The sequence below is a fragment of the Mustela nigripes genome, chromosome 12 (assembly GCF_022355385.1).
Source record: "Mustela nigripes isolate SB6536 chromosome 12, MUSNIG.SB6536, whole genome shotgun sequence".
NCBI classification, from domain to species: Eukaryota; Metazoa; Chordata; class Mammalia; order Carnivora; family Mustelidae; genus Mustela; species Mustela nigripes.
This window is the reverse complement of record NC_081568.1, coordinates 88,796,746-88,815,909: the sequence shown is the minus strand read 5'-3', so window position 1 is coordinate 88,815,909 and position 19,164 is coordinate 88,796,746. Positions and strand designations below refer to the sequence as shown.

The following is a 19,164-nucleotide window of genomic DNA, read 5'->3' as shown; positions in this document are numbered from 1 at the left end:
CAACCTTTCCTTAAAGACATAAAATGCTGAAGGTTAAGAGGAGAAAGAGTGAGATTCTTGGTTTTCATTTCCATCCTGCCATCTCTTCTGCCAAGCTAGCCCTGCCTCTGCCTCCCTGTTCTGGAGATCTTCTCACACTGAGGGTGGGCAGTGGATGGGGACCTGTGGCTTTTGTGAGTCCATGATGCATCTCTACAACATATCAGTTTCGATCGTCCGGTTGCCTTCCCACACAGGCTACCTTTGTCAAAGGCGAAGAAGAATTGGCTGGCAAGGGAGAAGAAGGTGGTGCTCCACTCTAGTGAGAAAAACCAGAAGTCCTTCGTGAAAAAAATTCAGACCTCACATGACCTACTTATGCAATTAACGGTCTACTCAGCTTTCGATTAATTATTCAAAGAGCAATTATACTCGCTTCTATTTGTTTGGTTTAAGCTATGTGTTGGCAGTTTTAAGGGAGTTGGCCCTAGGCAAGCAGTACCTGGAAGTCAATCTTAAATCACATTGTCTTGTCGTGACCTGTGATAAAAAGGTTCAGTGAGAAAGGTAATAGACATTGGGTACTAGGTGCTAGATATAGATTGAGAGCTAAGTAAGAAACAGCCTCTACTCCTATAAGTAAGCAGTGTTATTCATATTAGTAATTTCACTTCACATCCAGTGAGGTTGATACTGCTGAGTAAGAAAGAAATTTTTAGTCTCTTTTTATTTCCATTAACACATGTAAACAGGTATATATCTGGTTTCCATCAGGGTATCAGGGTTCTGTAATCTTCAGAACAGAGACCCTTTCTGTCTTCTCTATTACTGGATTCCTCCTGCCCATCACAGCACCTGATATAACACAGACACACACACATACATGCACACATACACAGACACACACAATACATTGAATAAATAAAAACAATACATTAATAGGACTGTTGTTTCTAACTTATCTCTAACATCACTTTATTGTTCTGACAATTGTGAATTTTTTATATCTCTGAAAGCAAGTAAAGTATCAATCTTAAATTATATACACATTGATGGTGCCATCTCAAATGCTCAAATATAAAATATCTTAACCCCAAATGGTGAGACAATTAACTCTAGAAATATAACCGTACTTTGAACTCTGTATAATCTGACATTTTATTGAGAATAAGTTCAGAAAAATAGTTCACAATCTCTTTTTACTTACATTGTGTATGCTGTGTGTGTAGTTTTCGGATGTGAACGGGATTTGGAATCAGAAAGACAAGGCTTCATGGTGCTGTTCCTCACTTACTCTCTATTTGTCCTTCAGCCAAAGACTTAATCTTTCCAAAACCTGGTTTTCTCATTTGTAAATAAAGATCTCAGGAATTCACAGCATTCAATGAAGCAACATCTAATACATGGCCTTTAGGAAGCTCTAGTTCTGTTCTGTTCTCATTTTAAATTCTGTACTCTTCAGAACTCCATTCTCTGGCTCTCTTAGTTTTCAGAATAAGGCCATTACTGGTTTATAATCATTTTTAACCTAAACACATCACTTCCTCTTTGGTTGAAATGAATATCAATAAAAGTTCACAATTCTGAAGCCCTGGAAGTACACCGTTGGTCCAAGACCCAGTTGACAGGCACAGTAAAATCCTCACTAAAATGAAGAAACAACCTTTTAATGGTGTTTTCTCAGGCATTAATTGAGAAAGAAAAGAAAGAAGAGACTTGGTAAAAAGACTTGGGAATGAGATTAAAGAACTCGATTTTTTCTTATAAACTAATGGCCTGGAAGCCATGTAATTAAATCCCATAAAGGCTCTGAATTCTGTTATTTCCTCATTGAACCATTATGATTGCCTTAGTCATTAGCTTTCAGGATGTCAGCCTTGACCAGCATATTTCTGGTCTCACTAACTCTGTGTTAGTGTTCAGTGACTTATGAAAGTAAACTTTCTTCTAGATTGTTTTATGTGCCTATATTGTAACATCCAAATGAATGTATGGCATGAGGACCATAATTTAAAAGGTGTTTTATTTTTTTCATTCTGTATAGGGGTTTTTAAAGTATTTTATTTATTTATTTATTTATTTATTATTTATCTGAGAAAGAAAGAAGGTGGGGATCAGGGCAAAGAGAGAGGGAGAGAGAATAACTCAAGCAAGCTCCACACTCAGCACAGAACCCCATATAGGGCTTGATCTCATACCCCTGAGATAGCGACCTGAGCTGAAATCAGGAGTTGGATGCACCAGCCAGGCACCCCTATAGTTTTATTCTTAAGCACAGTAAGGTTGAGTTCTAGAGCAAACAATATGACAATATAAAATTTTAAGTTTTGTTTTCTCCTTTTGAAAGAAAATGAGTAGTTTATTCAGTTTCCCTCTGGAAGAATTGGATTAAATAATAATTTTTTTTTTTAATTCTGTTATATAGCTTTTGCTTTTCTTGCTTCATGCCAATTGTTTTCATAAGTGTCAGATTTCCCTTCGTGAATTTTGCTTTCCATGAGAGTGAAGACAAATGACTAGTGCTCATACAAAAATTTAAGTATTTAGCAAAATAAAGTAACTGTATTGGTTTCCTGGGGCTTCTGTAACAAAGCACCACAAACTGAGTAGCTTAAACAATAGAAATGTATGTCTCCCACTAGAAATTTGAAATCAGGGTATTGGCTAGGCTGATTCCTTCTAAGGGCTATGAGAGAGGGATTTGTTCCGGGCCTTTCTCCTTGGTTTGTAGAAAGCTATCTAATATACCTCTTTACACTGTCTTCCCTTTATGCATATCTGTGTTCGATTTTCCCCTTTTATTATAAGGATGCCAGTCATATTTGATTAGGGCTTACCCTAGTGACCTCATTTGAACTTAATTGCCTCTGTAAAGACTCTATCTCCAAATAAGGTCACATTCTAAGGTACTAGAAATGAGGATTTCAACATATGCATTTTGGAGAGACAACAATTCAACCCATAAATAACCATTTAAATGTGAGCATTCTTTGCCTTTTAACTTGGGAGTCCCTCTATAATGCTAAACAATGTGTTCTTGGTCTATACTATTTAGAAAACTATAAATAGGATTTTTCCAATTTGTTAACATCCAAATTAATCTGAAACTTTATTTTTCAGGTTTCATAAAATGCCCCATCAGGACTCCTTTTAATTATTCACTCTTCACCACTGACAGATCATTCCCTGAGATACAGTAATGTGTTCTTTGAGACTCATGATATATGAAAACTCAGCATTGTTAAAGTCATACAGTTAGTATGTGACAGAGCTGGGATTCAAATCTTTATCTCATTGACTGTAAAGTTAATGATATTTATATAGTCAATGATATCATATTTTAAAGTTTTTTTTTAATTTATTTATTTGGCAGAGAGAGAAATCACAAGTAGACAAAGAGGCAGGCAGAGAGAGAGGGAGAAGCATGCTCCCCGCTGAGCAGAGAGCCCAATGCAGGGCTTGAACCCAGGACCCTGAGATCATGACCTGAGCCAAAGGCAGAGGCTTAACCCACTGAGCCACCCAGGTGCCCCAATGATATCATATTTTAAGATGTTCATTTACTATTTGTCTTTTTAATTAAAAAATACTACTTTTCCTGATTGTAATTTTAGCATGTACTCAGTGAGAAAAAGTTAGGGGAAAAAAATCTCCCAGAATTATAGAGATGAATATTAAAATCATGCGTAATTACCATCCAGAGATAACCATTACATATTAGCTTTTGGAAAACTTGTATAAATATTTTTATAATTCCATTTATATATTTATATCTATAGAACTACATATGCAATTTGTATCACTAAAAGTTCCTTGCAAAAAGTTTTCAAATCTTAAATCATTTGCCCAAATAGAGGTCACCCTAATCTTACTGAAGAATTGTTTTTTAATTCTTTGAAATTAGAGTTCTTTTCATTGTTGGATCATTTTAGAGAGGATATGGCACAGGCTGATAGAGTTGCACCTACAATTTAACTTCCTGTTCTCCTTGCTGTAAAGTCCCAAAGGATGAGTGGTGTAAGACAGAGTGACTTCGGGGGTGACAGCCAACACTTTGTCTTTTTTTCACTCTCACTTTCATCTTTGAAACCAAGACTTCTACCTAGGCATGAAGGTACTTGAATAAGTATCCCTCTTGCTCCCTCCCGATGATGTAAAAACTGGGATATTTCTCAGGGGAGAGCCCCCTCCCCTCCACAGAATCTGAGGCAAAAAATAAGGGAAAAGTCTTTGGCCACTCTCCTAAATATAAGGAGAAAACCCTTATATTTAAAAAGAGAATGGGGACTGTGACAACCATATCTAGATATTACAGAATTGAGAGAACCCATTGATTCTTCTTAGAGGATCATCAGTAGAACCTAAATCATATCAGGATCTGGGAAGGGACAGGATCTGTGATGAGTACCTCCTTTCATTTGATCACAGTGTCATTCCAAGGCTTCTCCAGGGTGATCTTACACATTCTTCACCATTATGCTTTTTTATATTATGTGACTTATACACTTAGCCCAGTATTGTCTTCTCCTAAACTCATTAGATCTACCTGATATTTAAACACTTGTGATCTGTTGGTTTGAGGTTTGATTCTCAAAGTTTTGGTGTGGCATCAGTCCTGATGAAATGCTTGAAACCAGCAGGTTGCCTTCCATGAGGGAGATGGTCTGGCTCACGCTGGTACAGTGGCAAAACTGGTTATTATTCTCCCGGTGCAGACTTGGTTGTTTATGGTAGTCCTAGTCACTTGTGGCCCAGATCCATGGATCTTGCTCCAGGGCTTGTAATGGACTTAGAGCCTATTCACATGATAAATACAGCCTTAGTTAAGCTGGCAATGATAGGAGATTGGTGATTCACTTTTAACACTCACTGGAAGAGTTAAAGGGACTTCCCTGCAGAATGAGTGAGATTTTTGTGGTGTTTCTGCTGACGTTATTTAAGGCTGTTTTGTGGCATAAAGGTCCTAACTCTGTTCCTAGTACCTTCTGTGAGCTCCTTAGTCATATGTCTGCCTTATGCAGCAGATGGAATCACTGCAACTCATTCACTTTATAGTCAGGTATCCTTATCCTACCTTATGATCTACTTTTTCAGATTGTTGTGACAAGTTTTCTACTCTTATGGAAAATTCCTCTCATGGTTAAAGCTTTCAGTAAGTGCTATGAAGCTTAATAACCCTCTTTACTGAATAGGAATAATTATGCACTAGTTCATAAAATATACTCATGGTCTCATTTAGTTATTAGAAAGGCTAGAGTACTGATTCTTGAATGTGAAAAAATTTATAGGCTAAAGAGTCATTATATTGAACAGTTCTTTTGTTTCTAAAGCTCTTTGGAGATGGAGTAACAAATCAGTTAATATTCAAAGCAATGATTATAAAAATCATTTGATTTTATACCAGAAAGCCTACATCTTCTTTCAAAAATAAAGCTTCCACATATGCTATGTTATCAGAAAAGGTATGTGAAAATTCCACTTCAGTCTCTCTATTGTTTTACCTGAAGTATTTAAGGTTTTCTTAACATATATTGTCACAAGTATGTGCTTATTCTAGTTGACATTTAGCTAGTCAGCATGTAAATGTGTGTGTGTGTGTATGTGTGTGTGTGTGTGTGTGTGTGTGTGTGTGTGTTTGCTACCAGAATAAAAGTGGCATTTCTAAACTGCAGAATATTTTCCATGAGTATAATAGGTGGCTCTCATGCCCTCTTATTGCTAAGCAATTAAAAAATGATCAGAACATGTGCTTTTAAAAATGATCTCATCTATCAAGTCTCCTGTGTTAATATTGGCAATTTCTCCCTTCTATTTAGAATTTCGTTTCTTGTTAGAATAATTCATTATTTTCAGATCCCTTTTTTAACCTCGATGTGGCCTCTAACATAGTCCTCTAAATTAATCAGAACTCTTTGGTTGTAAGTGACAGAAATACAACTCAAGGTAGGTGAAGCTATTTGAATAGTACAAATAATGATGACAAGGTATGAGTTATCATAGCTGGAATGGTATTTGAAGACTTATAACTAAAAAGAATAACTGTAGAGGGGTGGCTGGGTGCTTCATTCAGTTGAGTGTGTGACTCTGGATATATGCTCAAGTCTCAGTCTCATGGTCCTGAGTTTGATCCCTACATTAGAGGCTCACTGGGTGTGGGGGGCCTACTTGAAAAAAAAAAAAGAAAGAAAAGAAAAGAAAAGAAATAACTGTAGAGACTTAACCTCATTACCTCATCATTTGTGGAGCTTTTTTTCTCTGTCAGTCTCCTACCTCTTCTTGGTTTCACTCATACACAGGCTGTCTCCACCTGAAAAGGAAGACGGTGGCACAACTTCCATTGATAAGAGCTTCTTTCTCCCATTATCTATACATCTGTATAGGGAAGGATTCTACTTAGCTCATTGGCTTGATCATATGTTTATTCTCTGGACAGATAACTATGAATAGAAAAATTAGATAATACAACTGGTTATTCCTGGGAATTAGAAAAAGAACCCTGCCAGACTCGTGTAAAATGAGGGTGTGATGGTTTCTCAAAGGACAGGAAGCTAACCAATCACAAATACCTGTCTACACATCCTAAAACTTTTGCTCCTCCAACCTACCCCAACCTGCTCTTGCCAAACTCTTTTCTCCTCTCATTTCTTGCTTTTCCAGTGGGAAATTGATCTTTAAGTAGTATTTTCAGACTCCTACTCCTTAAAAGTTAGGGCAAAGTAACAGCTTCGTTATACTTAGAATTTCCATGGGCTAAATAAAGTCCATACTGTCCTTTTTGTACTTCCAGGTAGATTATTGCTTTTAGGAAAAACTAAATGAATAAACTGAGGGGTTGTTTAATAGTATTTCATGAAACCTATGTCAGGCATGGAACTAAACAGTCAGAATTGGTGTTGATATTCATGTTGGGACTGTGCCCTAGAAGCCTCTGCTCTAACTCAAGCTTTATTTTCCTGATTGCTGGATCCTAGGTATTTATTGTGGCAGAATCCTAGGTATTTTGGGGATTGGAACAGGTTAATCATTGGGGATTCAGAGAAGTCCAGACCGGTAACTACTTACTAACCAACACACATACTGTCCTCATATTTTTACAATCATATGTAATTGCTGAACTTCCAACCTGGGTTACTTGTATGCGTATAGGATTAACAGTTACATAAGACAATTACTCTGAGTAACAGACTTTAAGAGAATTGTTTAAGACATGGACCAAAGATGATGTGCTTTTAAAATATTTACTCTGTAGCTTGTTTTCTCATTGATTTTGTTTTATTTTGGTTTTCCAACACGTATTTCAAATGGGTCGTTGAACCTTTTAAAATTGTATGCAAATTTTGATGGGTAAATGACATATGCATAATTTATTTTTCTGGGAGGCCAGTTACTTTTACCAGCTTTTCAAATGGGCCCATGTTCTACACCTACACACACATACATACACACAGATGAAGTTTCAAAAATCACTGTCGTAAAAAGTTGTGTTTATAATTTCCATCAATAGGGAAGAATAATACTTACATAAGAACTTTATATAAGAGAAGTGTTAAATAACTAAATTACAGGATGCCTGGATGGCTCAGTTGGTTAAGCGTCTGCCTTCAGCTCAGGTCATGATCTCAGAGTTCAGGGATTGAGCTCTGCATTGGGCTCCCTGCTCAGCGGGGAGCCTGCTTCTCCCTCTGCCTGCTGCTCCCCCTGCTCTGCTCTCTCTCACCCTGACAAATAAATAAAATCTTTAAAAAAATAACTAAATTACAATTCAAAAAAGAGTGAGAACTTATATAGCACATGCCTATGGTTTCTTACTGAAGATTTCTCTCTGACGCTTACAACACCATTTTTATGCTGACTTCTACAGTCATATTAATAATCAAATGAGGGGTTTACTTTGTTTTCATTTAGCTTAGCTCATTACCAATTCTGGTTCACATGATCTCACAGGTCAAAATTATAAGTATTCTTGTATTAGTCCTTACGAATTTTTCCACAAAGTGGTAAGGTATGAAACAGTGCTCCATATCAAAGATAATTGGGCCTAAAGCTTGTCTGCTTTTATAGCACAGTAACTGGAAGAGTTTCAGTTTGCAATTTATAATGAGGAAAAGTAGCCTAAATTTTAGAGGGAATGTCTAATAAGCCAGAAGTTAAAAACCAAGTGGAGTCAGACCTGTCTCTTTTACAAATGGTAAAGTCTAAACTTAGACCCTATCCAGGCTAGACTATGCCCTTAGAGTTATGAAGGATAAACAATTGTCAAGGAACAAGCCCATTATTAAGACCAAAACTTAAACAATTCTAGAGGCACTTCCGTAAACAGTTCTACATAGGCATTATTGATCTTGAAATTTTTTAGGAAAAGCTATACAGTAGTAAAAAGTATTCCTGAGCCTTAGGCAGTAAGTAAGGAAGTACTATACTTAATGGGGCCAATGATTCTATTTTGATAATTTAAGAAAGGTTCTCAGGTATTACATCTGGTTATGAATATCTAGGAATGAATTATGATTATTAATGAATAATGATTATTATATCTGATGACCACACTCAGGTATTCCTATATAAATGTATTGTACTGATTTTGTTTTAAAAGAATATGACTAAATTAATAAGTCAGGAAACAATAATTGTTGGTGAGGATGTGGAGAAAGGGGAGCCCTCTTACACTGTTGGTGGGAATGCAAGTTGGTACAGCCAGTTTGGAAAACAGCATGGATGTTCCTCAAGAAGTTAAAAATGGAGCTATCCTATGACCTAGGAATTGCACCACTGCGTATTTACCCCAAAGATACAATCATATTGATCCTAAGGGGCACCTGTGCCCCAATGTTTATAGCAGCAATGTCTATAGTAGCCAAACTTTGGAAAGAGCCAAGATGTCCATCAATAGATGAGTGGATAAAGAAGGTGTGGTGTATATATATATATACATATATATACACACACACACAATGGAATATTATTCTGCCATCAGAAAGGCTGGATACTTACCATTTACATTGGCATGGATGGAACTGGAGAGGATTATGATGAGTGAAATATGTCAATCAGAGAAAGACAATTATTGTATAGTTTTACTCATATGTGGAATACAAGAAATAGTGCAGAGGATCATAGGGGATGGAGGGAAAACTGAATGGGAAGTCATCAGAGAAGGGGGAAAACCCGTGAGAAATGCTTAACTATAAGAAATAAACTGAGGGTTGCTGAAGGGAAGGGCAGGGAGATGGGGTAACTGGGTGATGGGGATTACAGAGGGCATGTGATATGAGCACAAGGTGTTATAGAAGACTGATGAATCACTGAAATCATCTGAAATTAATGATGTACTATATGTTTGCTAATTGAATTTAAATTAAAAAGAATATGAAATTTCATAGTTTCACATTATTAAACTCATGATTGGCTTCTACTTTTCCCTTTTGTATGTTTCTACTTTAGCCTAGTCGTCTTACCCACCTTGTTTTTTTTTTTTTTTTTCATTTTTTTGTTTTTTGTTTTTTGGCTACTCAATGTATCTTACCAAATGCAGCCCTAATCCTGTATTTGCTGTCCAGAATTATGCAATTTATTTGGTGTGAGGTGAGGGAGAAATTTCTTTTTAAAGGTTCTTGAGATGAATCCCTAAGAGGTCCTGGGTTAATTCACATATTCAACAAGTATTTATTATACATCTGTATGGCAGGCATCAGCTATGTTCATTGCAGTGAGCAAGATGGACCTGACATACAGCTCCTTAAATGGAGGAGAGTGATATGAACTAATTAGGTGAACAAATAACCATAGAGATCCATATAATTCCAGGAGAACTGAAAAAAAAAAGAGAAAAGAAAGAAAAAGAAAAAAAAAGATCAGAGAGCTTGGAAAAGTAGTAGAAGTGTTACAATATCTCCCTTCTCTTCATCATCTCCTCTAACGGAGAGAAGGGAGATATTGTAACAAACTTCTTTTGGAAGGAAATATGTTAGCAATGTCCTGAAGAATGAGAAGGTGTTAGGAATTGTGGGAGAAGGAAGAGCTAAGTAGAGAAAATGTGCTCAAAGTTCCACTAAGTAGCTGAAGGAAGGCCAGTATGGGTTATATGAGTGGGAGAGAACATGGCATTAAATGAAGAAAGAGAGAGCTTCGTGGAACTCCTGGTGCTGTTCATCAAGTATGTTGTGTTCTCCTGCTGGCCAGACAGAAGCTACTGGCTCCGTTGGCTCCATTGCATCCATGTCTAGGGACATGATGCTAGAGCTAACCAGTGCGTTGTGAGCACAAGTGATGCACATCATATTCTGACCAATTCCTAAGTTAAGTCTAGTAGTAATACAGATCACCTCTGCATTGGCATTGGACTTCATAGCCATCTTCAGAACAAAGAGGAAAAGTGTGTTGGGTGCTATATAAAGGGAAGCAGAGGGAAAGGTCTCTTTCAGAGGCAGAACTGAGAGGTAAAATTATTTTGTGTAATGTTGTAGTAGGTTCTGCTAGACTAGAGGGTGGCAGGCAGGTGAGTGGAAAGAACCCTCCCTTCACGTGAAGAAGGAAGAAAAGGATGTGAAGTAGTGCCTGTGACATTGGTGAAGTTACCCTTCTCAGACTCTCATGCTTCATAGGAATAAAGAAATAAAGAATAAAGTTTTAGTCTCTTCCCTGTGCACCAAGAAAATTTTCAAAGCAGCCCAAGGCCATTGAGGTAGACTTAAACAGTCCTGCCTAATTCAGAACTCAAGAACCTATGATCCTGTCAAGAAGGCAGGTGACCCGATATATTTCAATAGCTACTAAACTCCACCTGATGTAGAAGTATGCCTGAAGTCTGCTGGGGAACATGATATAATACCTTCTCCCATTCACTTCTTTGAAATGATTCAGCACTTCATAGTGCCCTACTAAAGTCAGACCATGGACATTACATGGAGCTGTGGTCTTCAAACTGGGTCTGTGAGTTCTAGAGTATGGGAAGGCATTGCAAAGGTTACCTAGTTGCACGTACTTTCAAGAACACCATTTCAAACTCTCAATATGTGTTCCCTTTTCTGAAACAGATCTGCCTGAGAACCAATCCAGATGGAGTTACAAGTTCTCTTTTCCAATTTCCCTTTTCATAATTGTCCCTCTCCCACTTGACGAAGAGACATTCACCTCTTTCCCACCGCAGATTTCACTATGGTGCATTGCTATGAAAAATATCTAACACAGTTCCAATAGAAATCAAAAAGACAATTTGAAATACTATCTTGGTACTGGTATTAAAAAAGTAAATTACTCTAAAGATTGAGTAACATCTTCTTGTGCAAAAAAAAGTACATATCTGTTCTTTTAACAAAATTGAAGGAGGGCTTATTTTAAGTCTACAGCTGATAGACATTAGAGACTGATGTTTGATATCACATCCTCAGTTTTAGGGTTTTTGTTGTTGTTGTTGTTGTTGTTGTTTTTGCCATGTGTCTGGATTGTAAGGGATCTAATAATATTACCATAATGAAACTTTCCCCATTCCCACATACCTATTTAGTTGTAGCACTTATTATAAAACTTAAATATAGGAATATAATTTGTTCTAACAGTGAAATATGTTCACCCTCAAATAAATGAGCAGATTGAGAAATTCAAGACCATTTGTCTCATTAAAAGATGAATTTCCAATGTAACTTTAGTTTTACATTAAGCAGTTATTAAAACTTATAAAATGTTTTGAATAATTATGTACTAAAGTATGTGATTATAATGATAGCTCTACTCAGGAGAGAAATTTTAATACTCAAGGCATTATGGTCAAATACAGTTTAAAAAATTAAATATCCATTTATATGCTTTTTTGTTGTATAGACATTTGGTAGGGTGATAAAATGCATTGAAATTTAAAATGCATTATTAGTTAGATAATGATTTCTAAGTAAATATTAAATTTCTGGTAGTTAATGAAGGCTTTTTCCATAAATTATTTTAATGGATAATGGAGACCAAATTGCCATGACATTTTGATTTCATTGGATTCAGTTTCAGAAAATTATTTAATAGTTTTATTTTAAAAGGTGAATTTTACAATGGGATAACACATTCCTTGTAACTATTTATCTATTTATTTTGCAAATCTTTAAACTTATGATGAAAAAATAAATTTGACTTGAAAATATATGAGGGAATAAATAGTTTATTAAAAATATTTTAGATAATATAAAGCTGAAGTTTGACAGTTACTGGCCTTGAGGGTTTCTTCCCAGGTTTGACTTCCTATTCTAAATATCCTTATGTAGACTGTGGCCAACTATAGTCACAGTTAAGCCAAATTCAAATGTCAGGTATGCTAAAAATACATAGAAATTGGAAACATGAATTAGAGAGCATTAAGTGTTAGCAGGCAACAATAATCTAGAGAATTATAGCTCTGATGAAAATGATTAACCTGTGTTCTTTTGAATTTCTGGGGATTAGAATGTTGAAGGGATGTTAAAAGTGGAGTATAGATATCTGGAGGGCTGTGTACTGGTAAAGATTGGGGAGAAAGGACTTGACTTTCCTGGTCAGAGTGAATAAGCATATTGGAGAAAGAGAAGAAAACAAGAGAAGAACATAACCCATTTAGAAATAAGAGATAGAGAAGAGTAGGTTAGAAGGGGAAGGAATTTTTCTTTTTAAGTTGAAAGCAATTTACAAACAGAAAGGAAGGGGGAAAAAAGAACTAAAATCTTAATACAAAGACAACCAAATAGATAAAATTCATGGTAGGATGAAATATATTAGATTTAAAACAATGGATAAAAATTTAGAGAGAAATGAGGCCAAAGGTTAGAGATAAATTTAAAGCAGATAAAGTATTAAAAGAGTAGGCTTATGTCATGAAAATAAACACGCAAAGAAAATTGAAGATTAAGAAAAAGGAATTTAGAACTAACAGAAGTAAAAAAAGAAAATCAAACTGAAAATCTTTTAAAATTGAGGAATGAACACTTGGAGGTGAAAGGGTGATAGAAAAAGATGGCTGGGGAGCAGAGACAGAGCATAGTGTCTTAGTGCTAGGTGAGCTGAGAAGGGCCCTCTGTCTCTTCTTCCGCTAAGGCCTAGTAGCCTGCACCCCAGAGAATGGGGGAGTCCTCACAAGTTTAACCGTCTTTCCTTAAAAGCAAATAGCTGGGGCAGAGGAGTTGCTGAGCTTGGCCGCAAGCAAGCCAGTACACTGTATTCCAACACTGTGTTGGAAAGATTATTCAGCAGGGACATACCTGCATAGATAACACAGGTAATGATATGACAGGGCAGCTTGGGAAGGACTGGGAAGGTGGGGCTTTGCATCACCTCTAGGATACAGGTCATTTACGTTGCCACATTGACCTGTGGTAGGATTGGTTGTCTCTGAAAGCTAACAAAGGGAAGTTTGGGGAGAAGAAAAGAGCCTGCACACAGAGTGGAGCCTTACTTCTCACTCCCCCAAAAAGAAGCAGGTGTGTGCTCTCCAGCTTCTGATGTCCTTACCGAAGACAGGGTCTCACGTCACTGTGCCCATCAGTGTGGCCCTGCAGTAAATGAGAATCTGAATCCCAGCCCAGGCTAGTGCTCAGTGTCCCAAGAATGTGTACTGCACAGCAAAGCAGGGGAAACCCTTAGGGTAGGTTGCCAAGTGTGTGCAGAAGAAAGGGGCACTTAGGTGAAGAAGACTGATGGCATGTTTATCATTCTCAACTTTTTTTTTTTTTTTTTTTTTACAGCCAATGTCTCTTCTAGTGGTCCTGAGCCATTCTCAGCTTCCAGTAGCTTGAGTCACATCATTTCTCCAAGCACAGTGTTTTCCCATGCTCCCATACCTAGATCTGCTCTGGCAATGGAAGTTCTCTTCCCCTGGGCCCTGCAGGTGCTGCTGTATCATAGACCACTGAGACTATTGTCTTGTCCTACTCGGGTCTCTTATCTAAAATGTTCAGTGGTGATGAATAAATTTCAGCAAAAGCGTGGATATGCATATGAAATGACCTGAAAGCTTGAATCACTTACTTTAAAAATGGACTCCAGCGGTGTCAAGCAATTTGATACTGTTTTTAGTGAGTGTTTCTTAAATGGGCTACCTGACAGTAATTTGTCAGATTCTTTCTAGGCCTTTTCTCAGAGGTATCAGCCTTGTGAGCATCATGTCACTTAGCATGTTTTCCTGGCGGTTTTTTATTCCTGGGAAAATCATTTTACATATATATATGTATATGTATATATATATATACATATATATATATATATATACATAGCAATATCTGACAAACCTAAACATTTATGGAAGTTAAAATAAGAATGTGGGCTTTTTAAGTTGCATGTCAGAGCTTTACCTGAAAATATCAGGCAGAAGCGTCTGACGTGGATAATAAAACAGCTTTTTCTGTAAAAACAGAATGAAGGAAAAAGAATGCTACTCTACTATATTACTATATTTCAGACAGAACTTTAAAAATTCTGTTGTGCTAAACATGTTATGAAGAGCAAACATTAATGTATGTTGTAAAATGTCACTGCTTGAATATGAATGTCACATAATCCCTCAAAACCAATAAATACAAATGAGGTCCCATTAACAGTGTTGTCTATCCTAACTGTAGTATGCATTGCCCTACTTCCCTCTTTGTGTGACTGTAGCACCTGGGTCTCTCCTGTTGCCCCTCTTTCTCTTCCTGTTCCAGTCTCCTCCCTTTATTTCTGGGAGTCTCCAGTGTTTTACACGTCCTGGAAACAGTTGTGCTCTTTGTCATTCCTCATCACAGGGGGATGGCCATCCTTTCAGGCAGGGCCATGTTTTGGTGGCGTCCAGTCCCTCTCTCTGCGGATGATGTGTCTGTGGTCTCTTATCCCCATAGGTGTGAGATGGTGGCAGAGCTGATCCTTTAACAACTTCTGTGCTCTATTTTGTCACCTGCACCCTGAAGCAGAATTGTTTGTGCTGAGTTGTCTTTTGTTTTTAATGAATATAGTTACTTCATCAGACTAGAACCCCTTTCTTCATCTGGGCTAAAACCAACTCATCATTTGTGACTATATTGTGTGCAGGAATATACAATGTTTTTTAGGAGGAAAGATGACAGACACCATGACATTCCCCAAAGCCCCACTGTATTAGTCAGATCAGGCTACTGTAACATGGTCACATAGAATGGGTGGCTTAAATGATGAAATTTATGTTCTCAGTGTTCTGGGGTCTGGAAGTCTGAGATCATGGTGACAGCATGGTTGAGTTTTTGGTGAGATCTCTTTTCTGTTTCTTCAGTTAGCTGCCTTGCTGCTGTGTCCTCCTCATGTGGCAAAAAGACAGAGCTCTGATGTTGTTTCCTCTTCTAATAAGGGCACCAGATCCTTACGAGCACAAGTAACCTTAATATACTCCTAAAGGCCTTATCTCAAATTATGGTACTGTTGGGGAATAGGGTTTCAACCTATAAATTTGGGGTTACACAGGTAAGTCCATAGCATCTACTATCCTCTTGTTTCTTGTTCCTCTCACAAAACAACAACTGCAAATCCATGTGTAAATCTCCTTCCTAGCTCACTTTCCAAAGTAGAAGTGTCTGTGCTAATCAACTCAGGCATATAGAGCTGCCACACCAAAGAGCAAATTTGCAAATTACATTTGGGGCACATTTAGGACAACTGTGTATATAACTGTATTGCAGAAGTCATAACTTTTCTGGGACATGGACTACTTAAACTTTATCCTGGAATATTCCCTAACCTGCCTCAAAAACCTGCTGAAGTGAAGTGAACATACCTTTTAGAATTTCTGAAAAAAAAAAAAAAAGGAGAAGAAGAAAGTTGTACTGGAGCCCCAGTTAGCATAGCTGCCCAGTAGATACACATCTTCAGGAAGAAGAAAGTGCTCCAGAGAAGGAATGTTTAACACGGGGTTACGTATGGTTTTCATTACATCAGGAATTACAAATCATCATGATAAAGGACATCTCAGAAAATTACAAACTTTATCTTACGCTTTTACTATGTGCACGTTTGGAAGCTTTGGAGTTATGGGAATGGAACTTACTCTGTAGTTTGAAATGTTCCTTTTAGGTTACTTGCTAACAAAGCAGATGTACACTGTATGCACAGGGCAGAAACAGAGCCCATACTTTGAAGTTTGGTTAAGTCATTCTGATCATGGTAAATATTCAAGTGTAGCTTCCCTGCGAGTCTAGGAGCAGGACCCACAAACACTGAATATTGAAAATGCCCTTTATCAGGGTGCCGGGGTGGCTCAGTCATTAAGCGTTTGCCTTTGGCTCAGATCATGATCCTGGGGTCTGGGATCTAGTCCCACAAAAGGCTCCCTGCTCAGCGGGAAGTCTGCTTCTCCCTCTCCCACTCTCCCTGCCTGTGTTCCCTCTCTCACTGTGTCTCTCTCTGTCGAATAAGTAAATAAAATATTACAAAGAAAGAAAGAAAGAAAGTGTCCTTTATCAAATCCTGCCTATAACCAGCTCTCTGCTATAGCTGTCTACTGCCTGGGGAAGCCTCTGCAATTAGGATTAAGCCTACTGATACACCCCGGAGTTGTAGAATGAAGACCCCAAATAAAATTTCAGGCCAGTCAGCCTGATTCTGAATACTAGCTGTATTATTTACTACCTGCCAGGACATGGTGAGCTATGTAACCTCTATAACACTGAATTTCATTCTTCAGCAAATGCAGAAAATGAATACTACTTAACCTTGCAGAACATTTTTTTAAAAGATTTATTTATTTATTTGACAGAGAAATCACAAGTAGTCAGAGAGGCACGAAGAGAGAGACAGGGAAGTAGGCTCCCTGCTGAGCAGAGAACCCAATGGGGCCCCGGTCCCAGGACCCTGAGACCATGACCTGAGCTGAAGGCAGAGGCTTTAACCCACTGAACCACCCAGGTGCCCAACCTTGCAGAACTTTTGAGAATCAAAGGGAATAATGCAGTATACACCCAGGACTATATCTGGAATGTGGCTTGCTAACTTGTTATGTGATTGCTTTGAAAAAGAAAGAGGAATCTGCTTCAGGGGTACTCTGAAGTCATCAAAATGATCTTGCATTTACCAAAACCAATGATGGCATTTTTAGAAGCAAAAGGTTGAGAAAACCATGCTGGTAAATTAAATTAGCAATGAGGTACTGAAATTCTCCAAATGTTGTAAATTTAAGTTCCTTCCATCAAGACACGTTGGTATTCTAATGTAGTTTTTCTTCTCAAGCTCAATTAGATTTTCTAAATTTTAGATATATTCTTGTATTTACACAAATAATAATAGTTCATTTATTTTTTTGAGACATGGAACAATTGATAAGAACAATAGAGGAGAGCTCCAGTGTGTCTTCTTTCCTGATGTTCAAGAAAATAGACAGAGCTTTCTTTCTGGTCTCTTTCAGTCCAAATTTATATTTGCAAAGCCAGGTGAAGAGACCTATAATTGGGCCCATCCATCTGTTTTCCTGCTGTCCTTGTCTGCCACATAGATTCACTTTATTCTTTTTTCCTTTTTAATATGGAATGCTTCATGGATTTGCCTGTCGTCTTCTCTGTATCCTTACAATTTTAGTACATGTGCTGCTGAAGTGAGCACCAGATTCACTTCAAAGAACACTCATCATACCTCAATGCAGAGGCAAGCAGCAGGGCTCCACAGGAGAGCATGCAAGACACCTTAGCAAGTTTTGGGGGTTTTCCAGAGACAAGAGACTTGGGGAACATGAATAAGTGAAATGTGGGCATATATGGGTCAATACATCAGACATCAGGGGACTGAATTTGTGTCAAAAGAGAGCAGAGAATGTTCACCATTTATTGCTCTTCTTTATGAAATTGCTTTTTCCTTTTTTATTTCGTTATTGTCTATGATCGTTGCAAAAGTGTCAGAAATTACAGAAAAGCAGAGTGGTTTCTCTGGAAAAATTACAGATGGTGATGGATGACAATGTAATCCTGTGACAGTAAAACACTGTATTGAGTACTGAGCTCCCTGCTGGATGAGAGAAAGAACACACGAGTAGATAAAAGCACAACAAATTATCTTTTCACTGTGTCTCAGAAGAAAACAATGCAGATCAGCATAGATGGAAGCAGATGAGGTTAGTTTAAAAGAAGGAACTTAAATAATGTAGACCAAGGCAGAGTAATGATTACGAAAGAGATGACTCACCTAGTAAGAGTGTAAATGAGAAAAAGTGTTGTGTCACCTTAGATTTTATTGTTCCTTCTCCTGAGGTGCTTTTATGCATTAAGAAGGAGTCACACAGTACAGAATGAGACAAAGAGTTAATAATTATATGGTTAGCTGAATTAAGTGATTCTAGACCTCAAATTGAATATTTCACTTCTGTTTTCCTAGGTCAGCTGTCTACATTGTTTCAGTGAACTGAGTTGGTTGTAAAAATTCTACTATGCTATCAGGAGATGGCTCAAAAACATCTCCACAAACTAAGAAGAACCATTATGCCAGAATATGCTGTGGGCAGGGGCATATGACATGTTTTAAAGTATTGAAAAAATTTTAGGGTAGTGCAATCTCCTCACATACGTAAGCACTGTTAGATACAACATAAAAAGTTCATGGAAAACATAAATTACATACATGAAAAAAAGACTAGGTCCTACACACACATATTTGCAATAGCCTAGTTATTAAGAAGTCATGATTAAACATAGATTCTATCTAACTTACCCAATTTCTTAATAGTAGAATAAAGAACTTCTTGGGAGAAAGAAGCTTTTACTCAAAGCCTGCTTCTCTGGATCTTTCTGAGTTGAGGAAAACGGAAACCAAAAAAGCCCAGAAGTTACAATGCAAGATGTGTATTTATTAGGATTGATTCACTAGTGTGTTTGGTTTTCCATCCTACATTAAGGCAGGGATTTTGCCTAGAGGGTAAGAATTACCTGCAGTTCCTGCTCTTTTTTTAGTTAAGTCAGTGCAGAATGATGCATTCGGTGTACAGAGCAGCAGTCTCCAAATGCCCTTGAAAACTCTGGCAAATAGAGCACATCACATTTCATTATGTGACCCTGATGAGGCATGACATTTATATTAGGTTAAGAAATGCCAATATAATTGAAGGCATTGGAAATAGCCCGTTGAAGAAAGGTGATGAATTATCCATTGACTCAATCTAAGAAAAGAGGATGGAGAAAAAATAAAGGGGCTTGATTTCCTATGCAACTTGTTCAGGAGACAGCATCTTAAAGGATTTTGAATGGCATGTTCCTA

General features: G+C 37.4%; 1 protein-coding gene across 7 annotated transcripts in view; it reads left to right on the top strand.

Moving 5' to 3' along the window:
* LOC132028661 (cAMP-specific 3',5'-cyclic phosphodiesterase 4D-like) overlaps positions 1-19,164 on the top strand; it is a 907,530-nt gene that overhangs the window by 410,166 nt on the left and 478,200 nt on the right. The window contains exon 6 of one of the 7 annotated variants that reach the window (XR_009407493.1): positions 13,674-14,133. The exons of the other annotated variants lie outside the window; for them this stretch is intronic. The gene's annotated coding sequence lies outside the window, so the exon portion shown is untranslated. Of the gene's footprint in view, positions 1-13,673; positions 14,134-19,164 lie in introns of those variants that run through there. 7 annotated transcript variants of the gene reach the window in all.